The 18,008-nt window shown below is 39.4% G+C and overlaps 1 long non-coding RNA gene across 1 annotated transcript in view; it reads left to right on the forward strand.

Annotated features, from left to right (window-relative positions):
* Positions 1 to 215: 215 nt before the first annotated feature.
* The window catches only part of LOC133127651 (uncharacterized), a 42,121-nt gene continuing 24,328 nt past the window's right edge, over positions 216 to 18,008 (forward strand). The window contains exon 1 of the long non-coding RNA XR_009708643.1: positions 216 to 344. This is a non-coding gene — a long non-coding RNA (uncharacterized LOC133127651). The remainder of the gene's footprint in view (positions 345 to 18,008) is intronic.

Genomic DNA, 18,008 nt, shown 5'->3' on the forward strand with positions numbered 1-18,008 from the left:
TTTTTCTCGACGTAACTTCACTTTTCAGATTTAACTACACGTGTTAATTATTTACCTCGTCGCCATTGTTCGATACCTACTGTATATCGTGCGAATCTAATCAATCAGGCTGAGAGCGAACTTCAATAACACACCTTTATTCTCGTGCTCCTCCACACATGTATCTCCTGCACTATACGTCTCATGTCAGTGACGTCATCAGTATACAACAACGTTGTTAACACACAGTCATGTGCTTCAAACAAGCTATGGTACATAGCTAACTTTAGATATATATGATCCAGGATTTTAAAAAGTAAGGACACGTTAATTGTACGATTTTGTGGACATTATTTCAGCTAGAGGTAAGGTAGTGTCAATTTTTCTTTTTCTGGTGGTGATTCTTGTTATTTAATTATTAACTTTTACTAGCCAGCTGGCTAGGTACTGTACTTTTGTTTTTTTTAGATTGCTGTAATGTTAATGTAGCTAGCTAGCTAGTTATGTCCTACCGATATTTATGGTCAAATTACGTTTAACTACTCAACGCCTCTGTTTCTGGTCCATCATGTTAGTTAATCTAACAGTTGGTGTACTATAATGTTAAACGCTTATCTTGGTGGAAGCTATTGGCTTATTGCTGTTGTTGCTACATGCATGTATGACATTTTAACTACAGTATCTGCTGTAACTAGCTAGATAGCAATCTGAACTGGTGGTAATTGACAAAGCAGGATTACTGCTCTTAATAAACCCATAACGCCCCAAACATTTCAAAGCAAAAATGGTGGCACTTTGTATGGAGTGAGCTTTCTACCTGGGTCAGACTTACTGCATTCTCCGGTCAGGGTTGTTAAAGAAATCAATTGTACTTAAGTACACCACTTAGGTGGTGGTTGGTAAGCCGGCTACTTTAGGCTGACTGTAGTGTATATCACACGTCACCCAATAGCAAGGTATGGGGCAGTTTAGTTCTGACATTACTTATTTTGAAAAGTACCGATAATCCATGTGAGCCCAGTGTATTGAATGAGTTGTATTGCCTCTGTCACAGACTGCCATGAGTTAGTGGTCTGAAAATCTGGAAGGGAGTGTGGTCGCTGGTCACATTGCGATTTACGGTATTTCATTTCAGTGATTTTTATCTGCATTATTTTATTTATGTAGCAAACTGTGATGGATGTCTTGCTTAATAGTATAGTGTTTTAGGACAACGTGGGTGTGTGTTTAAAGGGCGAGTGTGACGGCAACATGGATAGCCAAAAGTATTCCTTGCAAAATGGTTCACGCAGGCACATCGTTTTAAATAGAGATTTACCTGTGTACTTAACAGTGGAAAACTGCAGTAGTTGTGCTTCAGGTTAAGGACTTGGTTTCAATGTACTGCAAATTGCGATGTAGTAGGGGGGACTGTTTATACAACACCACTTCTGGGTTACATTACACCAACTTCCGAGTACGAGTAACAGATATGGATACGAGTAATTGTGTATGGATACCCCTAATTTTTACATTATATCACAATCACTTCTGTAACTTAACCTAGCTAACAATCACTAAAAATGCTCTTATCCAGAGTGATTTACAGGATTGGAGAACTTCAGCATTATTTTTAGGAAAACAAAGGTATGATATCACCAAGGTGGCAAAGAAGTGTTTTCTTAATAAGTGTAAGCAAGCAAACAACAGCTTGTATTGTAACAACAGAAAATACCACTAGACCGATATAGGTAGACATAACTATACCTATAACATTGTCCCCAAAAGGAAATTTGAGGAAAGGATTTGGGTCAGAAAGCAAGACAAAACCTTCCAGCAGTAGGTAAGATAGGTAAGATAAGGCAAGGTACAATAGGTAAGATTTTTGTGTTAAAACATTGTTACAAGGCCATTGTAAATCCCTTCCTATCATTGAAAAAGGCTCACTGACATGTACCCTCTGCCCGTGTTTATAGTCCTTAATTTGGGTTTCAAAATATACAGTTGATGGCCCGACACCCTATACCAAAACATTGTATAACTATACAATAATTCAAGCTCATTGGTTGAAAATTGGTTATAATTGCCGCAGCCAATTGCGTTTCATTGTCAGCGTGTTTACAGAGAAGGGGAAAAGATAAGCAATGTTGTGGTTTGAAGGTGTTTGCTGCTGCTATTCCCCTCTTGACCATTAGAAGTCCGAAATTACCTATTGTACCTTTAACTGTCAGAGAGCGAAAGTGCTCTAAACACTCCTGGAAGGATGTAAGATGACAATCCTAATACGCACAGTCCTTTTTTACAAATCAAAAATAATGTGTGTCCATTATCCAAATTTCTACTATAGCTCTCTCTTTCATAGCTCTAAAAAAATATTGTTTTGAGTAATTCACAGCAGAGAAGTTCACCAGATAAGCACAGCTCGACACTTACAGAATGGCAATAGGAACACTTCACTGGGGCTATGAGTTGCTACAGTGCTCAAGGGATTCAAGCCATTTTAGGGCTGATGTGAGACAGAGTCCACGAGAGTGGGCCCTCCGGACCCTGCCGTGCTCTGAATACACTGCCTGCCTGTCAAAAATGCTAATTTATCCACTGCCCTTGCCTCTCGACTCTCAAGAATGAATGGTAGAACCCTTTCTATCCTTCCAGTACATTCATCATGATGCTTCATTTTTAGAAATAAAAAGCAAAAAGAAATAAATAAACAATATCAATAATGGTAGGTGTACTTTGTTTGGTCGCATTGGCTGTAGAATTTCTGATCAATAAACATTCAATTTAATTTTATGTCAACCGCGTTCAGAAATCTCATTAGAAAAGCATTGAGGTTTAACAAAAAAGATGAGATAATATGGTCCACAGGACTACTTTTCACCTCCACTGATTTTCTAATAATTTCCCACTTTTATCAGGACACCTTTGTGATCCACCAGCCAGCTTCCATACCAAATGGCTGAAGCTAAGCAGGTGTGGGCTTGGTTAATACTTGGATGCGTGACCTCCTGGGAAAACTGAGTTGCTCCTGGAAGTCGTGTTGGTGGGCCAGTAGGGAACGATCTTCTCCTAGGTCAAAATATCCCCAATGCTCCATGGGACACTGTGCTGATGGGGGCACAGTGCTGTAGGAGAAGCCGTCTTTCGAGATGTTAAACCGAGGTTCTGATTCACCGTGGTCATTAAGGATCCCATGACACTCTTCACAAAGAGTAGAGGGTTCCTCAGTGTCTTGCCTGAATTCCCAACCGTGGCTCTTTCACCCTGTCACCTAATCACCCCCTAATTCAATTGGCAAAAACATTGCTCTCTTCCTCTCTACCTCAGCTGGTGTGTGGTGTGTGGTGAGCGTGCTGACGCAAAATGGCAGCCGTGCATCACCCAGGTGGGTGCTACACATTGGGGGTTGTGGTTGAGGCGAATTTCCCCCTCATCACTTTGAGTGCCTATGAACTTATGCCTAAGTTCTATATTAATGTAATGATCTGTTTATCTTATGTAAACATCTGTGTACCTGCATATACACATGGATGTGTTTGTTATTGGATACTTCCACATTTTCTCAACTTAAAAGCATAGTAAATGGCAGAAAATCTGCAATGAAAAACAAAAGGTATGCAGGTCACAATATAATTTTCTCTCCGCATACTGTCCTGTGTCTTTCAGCAAGCAAACAATTTACAATATGTGAGTATCGAGAAGGTGATTGCATAAAGATCCTTGCATTAAGTATTTTCTCTGAATATTTCAGTTTACCTCAAATGAAAGTATGCTGAAATGGATAGTAAATTGAAGTAGATACATCCTGTAAGAATGACCAATGCTGTAAAATGTGTCAAACCTCAATCAAATTTCACAGATATACAGTCTACCAACTGAAAAGAAATATACCTGTGAAGAAAACTAAAATAAAAATATATGAGGGTTGCATAGGAAGGTTTTCATATGCTACTCATGTCTCTCCCCTATTTTTATTTCTGCAGACAGCTGGCCTAGCCTAACTTCGCTGACCCCTTACTCAAACTCAGGCAGAGACAGACAGATAGACAGGCACACGTACATACACACTAACACAGACACCACCCTCCCACTATTTAACCACTGAACTAAATTTTAAAAAAATTCTTTTATCAGGGAGCTACAAGAGCAAGGAGCATATATTTTTTTGGCAGGACATAGCTGGTTAGATATTGCTAGTAGATATTGAGCAAAAACTATTCTGTCTCCTCCTCTCTGTCACACCTTCATCCCTCGACTGGGCACACACACACACACACATAACGTACAAATGCACACACATGCATATAAAGCATGTAGGCACATACTGCATGTGCTCACACACACACCCACACCTAGCATGTTCTCTTCTGGTCTTAATCCCTGTCACCCAAAGGTCAAGGGGCCCACTGGCACTCTTAGCAGAGAATTAAATTCTGTCCCCCCATTGGCCTCTTTATCTCTGATTGCAGAGCTGTACAGCCGATCCACTGTGCACACAAGTGCTAGCTGTGACTGCTGATAACTTGGAGGAGATAGCAGGGCAACAAAGGCTCTAGTGCCTGCATGGATTAAGCAGTGAAAGAGACCCAGCTCCTCTTAGCCAAAGCAAGGTCTGCTCTCTAGGCCCTTTCTCTTCCCCACTGTCCGGGCTGCCCTGCCAGCACCTGCATCTGCTGTAACTCCATAATTCAGTATTTACTGCTGCACTGTACAAGAGGATCAAAACCCTTTGAAAACAGGTTTCAAAGTACAAAAAATAATATATACAGTAGGTATTATTTATATTATTCATTTTTTAGTCAGGAAGAGGTCTGAAGTAAAATATAATAATAATAATAATAATAATAATAATAATAATAATATTATTATTATTATTATTATTATTATTATTATTATTATTATTATTATACTGATTTCTTAGCAGATTTGGAATGGTAACATTTTTCCCAATTCTGACATTTGGTCTGAACAACAACTGCACCTCTTGACCATGTCTGCATGCTTTTATGCAATGAGTTGCTGCCACATAACTGGCTGATTCGATATTTGCATTAACAAGGTGGTGAACAGGTCTGTCTAATAAAGTGCAGTGTGTGGAAGTGAGAAGCACATTTTTGTGCTTTCTTTTTACCATTGTAATATTGCATACATAAATTGTACAGTGGATTACTGGGTGGAGGAACTGTAAACGGCCATACACTTTTATACACATTTATGCGTGTATAGTGCCCTCCATAATTATTGCAAATTAAAGAAGGAATCTATAAAATAGACAAGACAGGCAATAATCTACAGCACATTGCATGTTCTAGAAATAACGGTTCAGAATAAGATTTTGTTTAACAAGTATTTTATTTTCCTTAGTAGCCTTTATTAGCCTTTATTAGCCTTTTGGCATGCTGTTCACATCTGCACTTTTGATGTGAACAAAATATAATGAAAAAAGGTCTTGTGGACCCCATTATGGCAAGAGGACTTCAGCAGAACCAATGGCAGTGTAGCTTGGGGCACAGTCAAAGTTCAGACTTTCAAAGTATCTGTGGAAGCTTGCCAGCTAGGCAGTATGTGCCTTTAACCATAACACTTGCTTAGCACTGTGGGGCCGTTTTACTTAAAATGGTAGTGAGCCACTGGCTGTAGACGTGAGGTACCTGGGGGAGGAAGGTTAGGCTGATATAAACTGCTGTATACTTCCAAGGTTAAAGCAAAGCCAAATTTATACCTGTAACACCACCATTTGAATTCAAATATGAGCCACATGCAAGCATATTCAACCACCACCAGGTTCCACCTAAGATGAAGCCATGGATTGTTGAGTGTTGATTATTATTGACATGTTGGTTTGTATGTATGATGTATAAGCAGATGAAAACCAGCGGCCTAGGAGCAGTCAGACAAGTTTGGATGGTTAGTTCACAGTGGTAGCTTATTTCCTCCTGTATGGACTTCCTCTGGAGATAAGCGACCTTGGCTGAATAAGGGAGGAAAATGAGTTTTCGTGAGCTTGTACATTCTGTTGCTACTATCAACAGTTACATTATCAATGAAGGTAATTGAGCCAGCACCTGTAGCAGCTATACATGCCTAAACTATAACACCCCCACCACCATGTTTCACAGATGAGTGGGGGTACTTTGTTTATTGTGCAGTACCTTTAACTTCCACGCTCTGTCAGCTTTGACCAGTCTGGCCCTTCTCCTCTGCCCGCAGAACTGCTGCTCACTGGAGGTTTTTTTTTTTATTTTGCACCATTCTCTGCAAAACTCTAGAGACTGTGCATGAAAATCCCAGGAGATCAGCTATTTCTGAGATACTCAAACCACCCAGTTTGGCACAAACAATCATTCCACGGGCAAAGTAATTTAGGTCACATTTCTTCCCTATTCTGATTTTGCCTGAAAAACTGCTGAACCTCTTGACCATGTCTGCATGATTGTATGCATTTTGCTGCTGCCAGATGATTGGCTGATTAAATATTTGCATTGACAAGCTGGTGTACAGGTCTACCTAATAAAGTGGTGACTGAGTACATATTGTATGTATAAAATAAGAAGTAAAAATCTGTGCTTTAACCACACATCAATTGTTTGATTATAAACCTAAAATTATTGACTACAGAGCAAAATCAAGAAGAGGATATGTCTTGGATCCCCAGATAACTGGATATGCAGGTAAACATGTAAATCTTAATCAGCAGTTTAAATCTACAGGGAAAAAGATATCCAGTGTCTTTTAAAACATTAGACATTTCAAGACCATTTATCCTGCTGGATTCATACTGAAAATGCCATTAAGTGTAATATGATCTTCCCCCAACCATTAAAAAATCCTATTAAGAGACACTTCTTATCACCCACTCAGTCCTCTGCCATTGGGTTGTGGCTTCATGTTAAAAGCTCAAAAGCTACTGGTCTTTCTTCAGATGTGGTACACAGTCAATAGTTTCAGAAACCCAGTCATCGCAAACTACATTCTTTTGTTGTAAAAACATAAACCTGGGATGTGAACGCCCTGGGGACTGGAGACAACAGGCTTGAGTCAAGACTCATGGAATATGGGGCGCACCTGCATGGACTGTGGGAGAAGGTTAGGTTAATCTGTTGCTGAACCTTGATGGGACAGAAGAACCAAGGGGTCAGCTGCTTGGACTTCACCTGGAGGGGCAGATCAATGGTAGACAACCTTAGCTTTTGCCTAGGCAGGAAGAGGAGAACCTGATGACATCAGCAGTTGGCCAGGCACTGATTTGCTGAGGCCTGCTGGAACGCTGCATGAACCCCTCCTCCATGTCCGGCAGCAGTGCTGAACAAACGCCTGGCCAGGAGGCACTCGCACCTTGTCCTCCAGCTCAGGGAACAGGATATGCTAGTAGGCATACTGGCACTCAAAGGGGAACAGATTAATGGGACAGCTCTGGATGGTGTTGTGGGCGTACTCCGCCCAGATGAGCAACTGACTCCAGTAAGAGGTGTTGGCGGTTTTAATTAACTTTGCCAAAAAATTTAGCTAATTGTTAACTGAATTAAGGCAATACTGGACAATGAGTGGTCTCATTGGACAATGGACTCATTGTGGTATTGCGGTATGAAATCCACATCTGAGGAAAAACACATTTTATGATGCAGCTATGGAATCACAGGCACAACTGAAACAGTTAAACAAATGATGTTCTGAATGGTCTTTGGGCATAAAAACCAAGTACTGCAATAGCAAGACACCCGAAGAGCAAAAAGGCTGAATTGCATGCCTCCAATTCTGGCTTCCTGAAACATCACCTACCTTCTATTTCTTCCATGTCAAAAATTTTGTAGATGAAAATAACTGAGGGTGAGCGGGGCGAGAGACAAGACATGTTGTTTGGGCTGAGGCGCTACAATTGCCCTGGTACCTGTTTGTTGATGGTGAAGTGATCTGAAAAATGGTAGTGTTCATCTTTGACAAATAGGCTATAGGGTCTCTTGCCTTAGTTGTCATATTAGGCCTATCCTTGCTGCTGGCTGTAATTGCAGTTTCCTCTTCCCAACATAGTAACAGTGGATGGGGAGTAATATGACCTCTGTAGCCATATCATGGGGACAGTATGAATCCCCCCACTAAGCTTTATGAGCAACAGGCTAACATACAATCTCCTCTCCATGAGGATTTTGCATGGCCTCTGCCTGTGTTTGTATTGGGTTTCTCCCACACCAAAGTACATGCTTGGTTAGGTATCCTCCTGCCATATCCCTTAACCAAGGCACTGGTGTCAGAACTGGAGTTGGTCTCTGGGTGCTGCACTTTGGCTGCCCACTAGCGAGGATAGATAAAATGAGGAGTAAAAATGTACCCATGGGATCAATGAAGCATAACCTTTTGTTCACCTAAGCAAGCAGTAGAACAGCCATTGACAATGCATCAAATAAGAAACAAACACAGTACCTTCTCTTACGACAATGTTTTTTGTAACATTCGCCCATTTCTACACTGGTAAAAAAAAAAAATATATATATATATATATATATATATATATATATATATATATATATATATATTGTTCCATTTTTTTTGACAGAAAACTGCCAACATTGCAGTGGCAATCATATAGGCAGTGCAGCAGGTGCAATGGCTCTGGGGCCCATGGTTTAGGAAGGCCCATGTTCTCCATGTCTTATATCAGTACGGCCGTTTCTTTTATAGCTCTTTATATTTTAACCACTCACGGAAAATAACACGAAGACTACATTTGCTTTAACAGTGGTGTGGGTTTATATATCCTTAAATAAGCAAACTTGTCTCAGTCATGGTTATTACACTTTCTTTGTACAATATGTGATCATGCTAAATTTATACCATGTGTCTATTTTACAGAAACAAGGCTATAATGTATAATCTATTCAATGATCTATTGTGGCAGGCTAATTCATTTTGTGTTGGTATTATTTTCTGATATGCAGAGTCCTGCTGGGAATTATGTTTGCCATGGATTCCACAAGATGTTGAAAACATTCCTTTGAGATTATGTTCCATGTTGACATGATTGCATCACACAATTTCTGCAGATTTGTCAGCTGCACATTCATTCTATATATCTCCCGTTCTACCACATCCCAAAGGTGTTCTATTGGATTCAGATCCGGTCACTGGGAAGGCCACTGAAGAACATTGAACTCATTGTCATGTTCATGAAACCAGTTTAAGATTACTTTTGCTTTGTGAAATAGTGCATTGTCATACTGGAAGCAGCCATTAGAAGATGGGTACATGGTGGCCATGAAGGGATGCACATGGTCAGCAGCAATACTCCAATAGGCTGTGGCATTCAAGTGATGATTCATCGGTATTAACGAGCCCAAAGTGGGCCAAAAAAAAACCTTTCCAAACAAATTAAATGTAACACTGTCATCTAGACACCATCCATTAGTAATATCACCTGTGACGAAGCGATGACCCAAATCACAGTTGCTTCGAATGTAACTGTTGTGTGTGCTCCGGATTTATTTTACCGCAGCATGTAATATCATACTCTGTAAATGGCATCACATAGGCTACGACTTTTGTGATAGCGATTTTAAGCGAGTGGTAGCCTTCCCATTTCTACACACAAACATGTGCGGGTTCAGTGCATTGATGGGAATTTTTAAACTAACAATCGCACAAAGGTCTTTTGGGAGACCAAGTATTGCAGAATTTCTCTTGACTACTGTTGGATAACTGGATTAAGTTTACACACGTTGGCGCTTTACGGAAGTATCTGGATGGAATGTGCTTACTCCATTGCTCAAAACCCTCAAGAAAACGGTTGCTCGGAGCTGTCAACCCTTACAAAAAAGTCCCAGAGTGTAGAGGCTATTTAAAATACACTTTCTTTGTACTTTCCAGAAGTAAATGGTTTAAAATAATTAAAGTGTAGCCTACCACTTTAGGATGCATCTTAGTATATGCAGCCTATCTGAGGAAATTGCATACTTAAGAGGGAGAAAATTGGTTTTGCCAGAGGTATGTAGTCGTCGGAGGTTTATTTGCAATTCGAAAGTGACACATTTTCTGAAACGCGTTTTGATAAAATATTGCGATCTGCGAGTGAAAAACTGTCCAGTCTTCAACTGTCCAGTCTTCAACTGTCCAGTTTTGGTTCTGCGCCCAGTGCAGCCTCAGCTTTCTGTTCTTGGCTGACAGAAGTGGAACTCAATGTGGTTTTCTGCAGTTGTGACCCATCTACCTCAGGGTTCAATGTGTTGTGCATTCTGAGGTGCTGTTCTGCTCACCTCAATTGTACAGAGTGGTTATCTGAGTCGCCGTAGCCTTCCTGTCAGCTCAAACTAGTCTGGCCATCCATTGACCTCTCTCATCAACAAGGCATTTCCGTACGCAGAACTCACTGGAGCGATCATATTGGTTACACGCTTAACCACAGTGGCGTCACCAGCATCTGGCTTCCGGGGCTTCAGTGAGGAATCTTTTTTGACTAGCCCCGAATCTTTTCGAGTGTTCTTGCTGTGTTCAGAGTTATTTGCTAACTTCTCGACTGACTGATAAAAACATAAGCACCGATTTCACCCGCACCCCTGTGATTGATATTGTCTGAGCCTACTCCAGCCTTTCTCCCTATGGTTTCCCTCAGATTCAAGCAGACTCAATTTGGGAAGTTATGCTGCGTTCCATTTTCCATCAGGGATCAGAATTTCCCAGTTTAAATTCCCAACTCACAACGCCAAACATAAACAAAAGACATGGGTGACCGTGAACTAGTGGTGTTTATGTGCCAAGTTTATAGCATTCTGCACTGACCCAATGGCAGAAATTATACCACTCATTAACTGTGCTCCGGTCTAGTTACATTGGTAGCTAATCTGCAAAAGTCATTAAATGGTATATTTCACATGTTTTTTTTGTTTGATTTTTTTTTACATTTTCCTAAAAAACGTTTGTGCAGAGAAGATAACTATCACTTACTTACCCTAACCAGCTAACTAATAACATTGGCAACATTGTTTCACATCAGTTGGCATGCAGGCTTAACTATATGACAGTGTGCCTTGTTTTAATGTCATGCAGGAACAAATACTTTGCGTTGTCTTTTAGTTGATGGTTTACTATTTACAATGTGTACCTCCATGGGTACTGTCATTGTTGTGTGACGTCAGACAACTACTTCTAGTGAAGTCGGGATGTATGGATTTGCCCAACATTAGCAGAATTAGCTATGTTATTGTGATCTTGACACCGCGTGATGATCAAAGCAGGTACTTCATTACACCGTAAAGTTGTATGTACCAAAGGTATGTTTTAAAAACGTATATGATAAGACAATTAATAAAAGTATGTGTGAGGGACCAAGTTAATTAACGTTACATAACAAAGACAGAATGAGGCTAAGAATGAGCAATCTTAAATTGGTTTGTGTCCACCCACTAGTTGGCTATGTATGCACCCAAGTATTTCGCCCCCTTAAAATCTTCATCTGGCAAATTTCTGAATATGAGAAAAGTGTAAAATTAATTATTACGTGTTATTATTTGATGTATGCATAGATGTCATGAGTTATCTATGGATATATGATACTGTGGGAGTTTGGAGAAAAGTGAGATGAATAAAAGACCTACTGCTTAAATGGTTGTACAATTAAGTCTTTCAATCCAATCGACTGTTATCATGTTATCCTTGTTTATTATATGTATCCATACAGACTGATAAACATTACAGCAATTTAACCTGTAAAGGTAAAATGCATTGAACGCCCCTTCCCAGCTCAGCCCCAAATTAATTCAAACCTTATGACGCCCCTGGTTACCCGTTTAAAAAATGGAATGGTATCCGTTTACAAAAACTGATGCTTTCTCACACATCCCTAATAGGAAGTGGAACAAAGCACTTATGGTTGTAAGAGCACAGAACTATGGCCATCAGCACATCCCATCCCCTTTCACATACACAGGTCCAAACTTTTTGTTTTTTGAAACCCATAGTTACGTCATGCCAAGCAGACCTAGTTTTTATGGCAAAGCTGATAATCGCAATGTAGTATCAATTATATAATATTAATTAAAATGATCATATTCTTAAAAGGGGCGGCACGGATGGTGCAGTGGGTAGCACTGCCGCCTCACAGCAAGGAGCTCCTGGGTTCGAATCCTCGTCGGCCAGGGCCTCTCTGTGTGGAGTTTCCATGTTCTCCCCGTGTTTGCGTGGGTTTCCTCTGGGTACTCCGGTTTCCTCCCACAGTCCAAAGACATGCAGGTTAGGCTGATTGGAGAGTCTAAATTGCCCATAGGTATGAGTGTGTGAGTGCGATGGACTGGTGACCTGTCCAGGGTATATTCCTGCCTTTCACCCAATGTATGCTGGGATAGGCTCCAGCCCTCCTGCGACCCTGTTCAGGATAAGTGGGTTAGGATAATGAATGAATGAATGAATATTCTTAAAAGGCACAGTTAAAGTCATTGAGTTAAATAAACTTTAATGAATTGATCCCATGAGTATTTTGCACATGCGCAAAAATGATGGGTTAGTTTTCACTTTTGTATTATAGCAACCCGCTTCTCCTGTGTGGCACAGACACAGACTCCAAATATATGTCTGTAATAATAACACTGTCTTGTGGGTTATAAAGCAGTATAGGTTTGGCACATTTCACTATCAAGCAGAGCCTATGAGCCACAACTAGGAGTACAACTAGCACAGCCGGGGGAATGCTGTGTTCCAACCTGCCCCCGCCTATTATAAATGCATCAGCCACAATAACCTTTAATGTAACATTGTATATTCCGTGTATACCGTGCACTTATTTGGTCCTATTTAGCACTTACTCGTATCAATTTCTTCCCACACATTCATTACATATCAGTATACATGCAGTATCCGGTTAGTCTACACAAAATATAGACCATTTCTACAGGACAAGTATCAAATGAGAAATGCTGGATTCACCAACCTTTGACTTGTATTAAAACAAAGCATTCAGTCCGTTTTCCGATGCAGTTTCAACTTGCCCCAGACTGTAGTATATTTAATCAAGTGTCAAACCATTTATGTACAATACAAATGATATCAATAGCAACAATGGGACCTCTCTGTATCTCTTCCATTTCCTGTACTGATATCATAAATTTACAGATATTCAGGGTAGCCCAAGTGAAATATAAATTAAATAATTGGATTGTCAATGCCAATAGCTTCCACTCGCATACTTTTCCTCAACCAAAAGTGGCCTTGATCTGTACTTTTTGACAGGTTTATTGCTTACACGTGAACATGAAAAAAGGTTGTGAGAAAGGCAATAATTTTAGTAATAACCAATGGTGTAAGTTGGTGAAGCCACAACGTGGGATTTAAAAAAATAATAATCTCATTTATGCCCAGCAAGAATGTTGGTTCCCAAAATTTGCGTAATGGAAGATTACATTGTGTGCATACAAATTAAGTTTGTTCACTTCATTAACAATTCTAGACCTTCTTGACCAGGAATTTCAGACTCAAGTCCTGAAGGGCTGCAGTACTTGCAGGACTTAATTAGAGTCATTGATTGTCTAAAGAGCCTACAGACCTTGTTTTTAAGGCCTAAATTGGCTACTTTGTAGAAAGGGAAAAAATCACACTTGGAAATGCTGCAGCCCTCTAAGGCTGAATTTTGAGATTATCTTGTAGACCTACTGCTTTGTTCAGTTGAAAATTTAGGAAAAGTAAAAATAACAGGCCCTATTGCTAAATTTCACCTAGGCAAGTATAAAAGTAAAAATATGTGGATGTTTAAGTTGTCACTGAGCCAAAATGCGGGGTACCAGGGCAGGGCTCCAGACAGCAACTAAATGGTCGTTTTTATGGTGCAACTAAAAGTTCGGAAATTATTTGCTCTGTTCCTCAGTTCATCAATTTGTTACATGATAATGCACAAATAAACTTTACTTCCGCATGATGTACGCAGCACTGTCAAGGAACAAATACAGTTCTCATCTGATGACAAAATGATACAAATAAATGTCCTAAAAGATTAATAAATGAATTAATGAATCAATCAGTGGGCAAGTTTTTAAACTGAGTTTATAGCCTCGCTTGACAGGCTATTACCATTGGCTATATCATAAATTAAATTACATTGTATTTATGCATAGGATGTAGAATTAGCCATATTATGGGCTCTATAATCAAAAGAGAATCCACACAAAAAAGTCAAAGGAACAATGAAGAATAAAGCTTAATAGACCAAAAATAAATGATGATGCTATATTATTTTATGAGTGTAATTTGTTTTGAATGGTCCAGTCTATTCACTGTGTTTATTGTGCAATTTATTTGGATAAATACAAATGCCATACTTTCAATGTACATGTGTAATAGCATCTTTGTTTTTCAATTTATTTGTCTAAATTACTGTATTCAGCTAAATAAATAATAATAATAATAATAATAATAATAATAATAATAATAATAATAAAAATAAATACATGCATAATAGATAAAATATAATAACATCTTTATAGTCTGCAGATGTCACAGTCTTGTGTTATGCTTTTATGGAGTTGACTAACTGCAATGCAGTCTGCATTGCAGTGTGGGTGGGTGGGGCTTGGGGAGAGGGGGGCAGAACGGTTGAGATATACAACTGAAATGTGCAATACCACGTCAAAATGTTGCGCCACTAAATTTTGTGATTGCTCCACCAGTTATAAAAGTTAACCTGGAGCCCTGCATACTACTAGCCCTACTCCTATTAACACCCCCAAAAGCTTAAATGTGGGATTTACCTTCAGACATTATAATTTGTTGCCACAAGAGTCTGAGGCATCTGGTCTGTGTCATGTATATGTTTATATTTTTTCAGGCATACCTACCATGGTAAATACAGTATGCACACACACATACACGTGCACACACACATATAACTTTTAGCATTGGTAGATTTTGTGAGAAAGGAGTATTAAAAAACCATGAGAATTGTCACTGGGATTTTTTTTTGTACGTAATTGTAAATATATCAGACACCAGGGCTGAAGAACCAATCGCAACCAGATAATGGATAGAATAGAAGTCTTTATTGACTTTGAGAGTTGTAAAACGGGCAGGGGTCGATAGCCAGCAGACAGATGCAATACAGGTAACCCAAAACAGAGGATGCTTCAAGCAAGAGTTCATACACAAATATACAGTCCAACCAGGCAAAAGTACAAAGGGAAATCCAGAAAATTTAATCCAAATTTTCTGTCCAAATTTGACACCAGCAGCAGCATCAGTGGGGATACACAAAGAAGGTTGATACACAGATTAGACAATCCACCAAACACTGGAGAGTCAGAGACAAGTAAGTACATAACAATCTGGCAGAGAAGTGACAACAATATACGGGTATAAATACGCAGTATAGTCATGTAAAACTGAAATGACAAGCAGGAGTGTGTGTGAGGAACAGGTAAACGAGGCACAGGTGAAATGAATGAGTGAGTAAATGAATGAACAGACTACAGAGAGCGAGGTGGACATAAAACGCGGACATGAGATACAAAATGGAAAACGGCAAAACAGAACAGGAATGGAGTATGACAGAAGAGGCAAATTGCTTTCTTGATTTGCACAAAGCCTTTTCACATAGGATTTGTGAAATGCTCATAAGCAGAGCGGGTTTATTTGCATTCATTCTTTTTTTTTCCATGGTGATATCATCTGAAAGCTGAAAAACTCACACTTCTATCAGCATAAAGTATTGTAACATGCCAAGGTTCCTTTTTTGTAGCATGTAGTTTTCTGCGATTGAGGCTGCTTTGTTAGCCCTTTTTCGTATTTGAGCACCTGTCCCGCCAAAAGTCTGTGCATGGGAAAAAAATGTCTTAGCCCCATACACGTTGTGTTTAATTTCGTACACAAATTGACATTAAGTTTGTGCACAAATATAAAGTAGTTCTGGGTTGGTCCTTGACTTGAAAGGGATATATTCAGTGCTAAACTATAAAAACGGAAATAGTTTTGTAATTTATTTCTATTTTAATGTATCTTTTGTCTACACTGTATGTACATGCTCTGACATAAATGTGTTCTGCCTAATGGTACAAGCCTCTTCTTTCATTTAAGTCTTCAACCATGTGTGTGCAGTAAATAGTTTGAGATATTGACACTTTTCTAGGACTAGTACAAAATAAGTACAAAGTGGAAAGAGTTACGAGAATATATAAGATTCTGAGCATTGGCCTAAACATTATTAAATACATTTTGGCTCACCCTGTCCTATTGCAAGGCAGAAATCTGAGCGAGCAATAATGACATAAATCTACCATCTTAGTTTAATATTGTTGTATCTATGTTCATAATAAATTATTAAATGAAAAATGAACCCTGGCAATTGTGTGAAAAACAGAGAGGAGATTAGCGATCAGTCAATATTACTGTCATCTCAAGTCATTATTTTTAAAGTCTATGTGATATCTTTGTCGATCAATCTATCTTTCGAAGCACTTACAGATGGTGAGTTCATTATCCATCATGCACTTGTCGGGGGAATTGATTTGTGGTGTTTATTTCAGTCAAATCCATTTTGGTTGACTTGGGTCATGAGGCGAAGGTAAATTAAGAACTTCTTCAAAGAATCAACTGCTTTGAACCTGTCAAATCATTTCATCTCATAGATATTTATACTGGTTCTTATCTAACAGTGATTCTCAGTTTCACGTCCACTGCACAATTAAGGCCTACATGAGTGATCAAAAGACCTGTGGAATAGACTGGCTTTTAATCCTGCCATTTTGCAGTCGATAGACATCTTCCCATGGCACAAGGGAACCTCTCTGATTCAAAGATTTTTTTTTAAATCACCTCATCTTCCTATTTGTCCTTTTATGGACATCTGTTGAATTGGTGGCCTATAAGGGACAGCTTATACCTCCCTTCACACTAGTCTCCACCAGCAATCAATATTATCAAGATCTCCACAGCTGTGTATGGAGAGTCGAAATAGGAGCATCTTGCGACTCCTCTCCCATGATTTTCCCGTCTGTCTACTTCCATCACATCTTTAAAGTGACTGTAAAGTGGATAGTAAAACTATAATAACACACATTTCAAGTCAGACATAAATTCTGTATGAACTGCCTCACCATTCCACCTCCCTCCTCAACTCGTCCGACAAGTAAATTGTATTGGAGAAGGAGGGAGACTGGGAGAGGGATTAAGCGGGATTAAGATCGGAAAAACAGCAAGATGCACACAGAAAAAAAATCCCTTGTCGGGATCTCCTTGCATGGAGATTAGCTATTCAATCCCCACATAGGAATAGATGGAAATACACTGATATGTTGATATTACAATACATTTGATTTATCTAATTTTGCTGATGCTTAATACATAGATTTACCTTTACAGTCACTTTAAACAGAAGCTGAAATATTTTTTTAGAGGGTTGCCCTCGTTGGTTTGGCCATCTCTTTGGCCAAAAGAATGGTACTGCTGTTATGTTTGGCCAAGCTAGTTACTGATGGTGATTGAGCAGGTGAGAGCAAGGGACAGTGGCATATCTACACAGAACGTATTAAATAATCCTTGATAAGAGTACATTTTATCCAGTTGGCCTCTTAGAGGTGATTAACACTGAGCATTTGACTATATAAGGCTGTCAGCTCCATCCAATTGGGGCACAGGGCAAACAAAGCTTCACCTCCACGAGGGATAAAGTGATTTATGCCGACATTGTTGTCAATCAGTTCTGCTTATGGCCTCAATCTGACAAGTCTCCCTGCGTCGACCGACTTGTTAGTCCCAACATCAGCCATGTCCAATATACCACCAGGTGTTGTCACTTTTACCAGCAAGCAGCATCTTCTTCGAGTAGCATCAGTTTATCATCTTCCAGACCAAGATGTAATTATTCAGCCTTTGTGTCGAGTCTCACAGATGACTGTGAGATGTGCTTGTGCTCGCCAAAGTCTCCAGACATTGGCATTTATCACCCGTCTCAAGTCTCTGGAACATCACATTGTGTTTTTAAGAAGAAGAAGAAAGAGGAGGAGATATTTACTTGCCATGCACATGACATCCTCTTGGAATTTTATTCAAGGTTCTTATTAAGATATACAGATTTGTATGTGTGTGTG

Source organism: Conger conger, chromosome 4 (genome assembly GCF_963514075.1).
Source record: "Conger conger chromosome 4, fConCon1.1, whole genome shotgun sequence".
Lineage (NCBI taxonomy): Eukaryota > Metazoa > Chordata > Actinopteri > Anguilliformes > Congridae > Conger > Conger conger.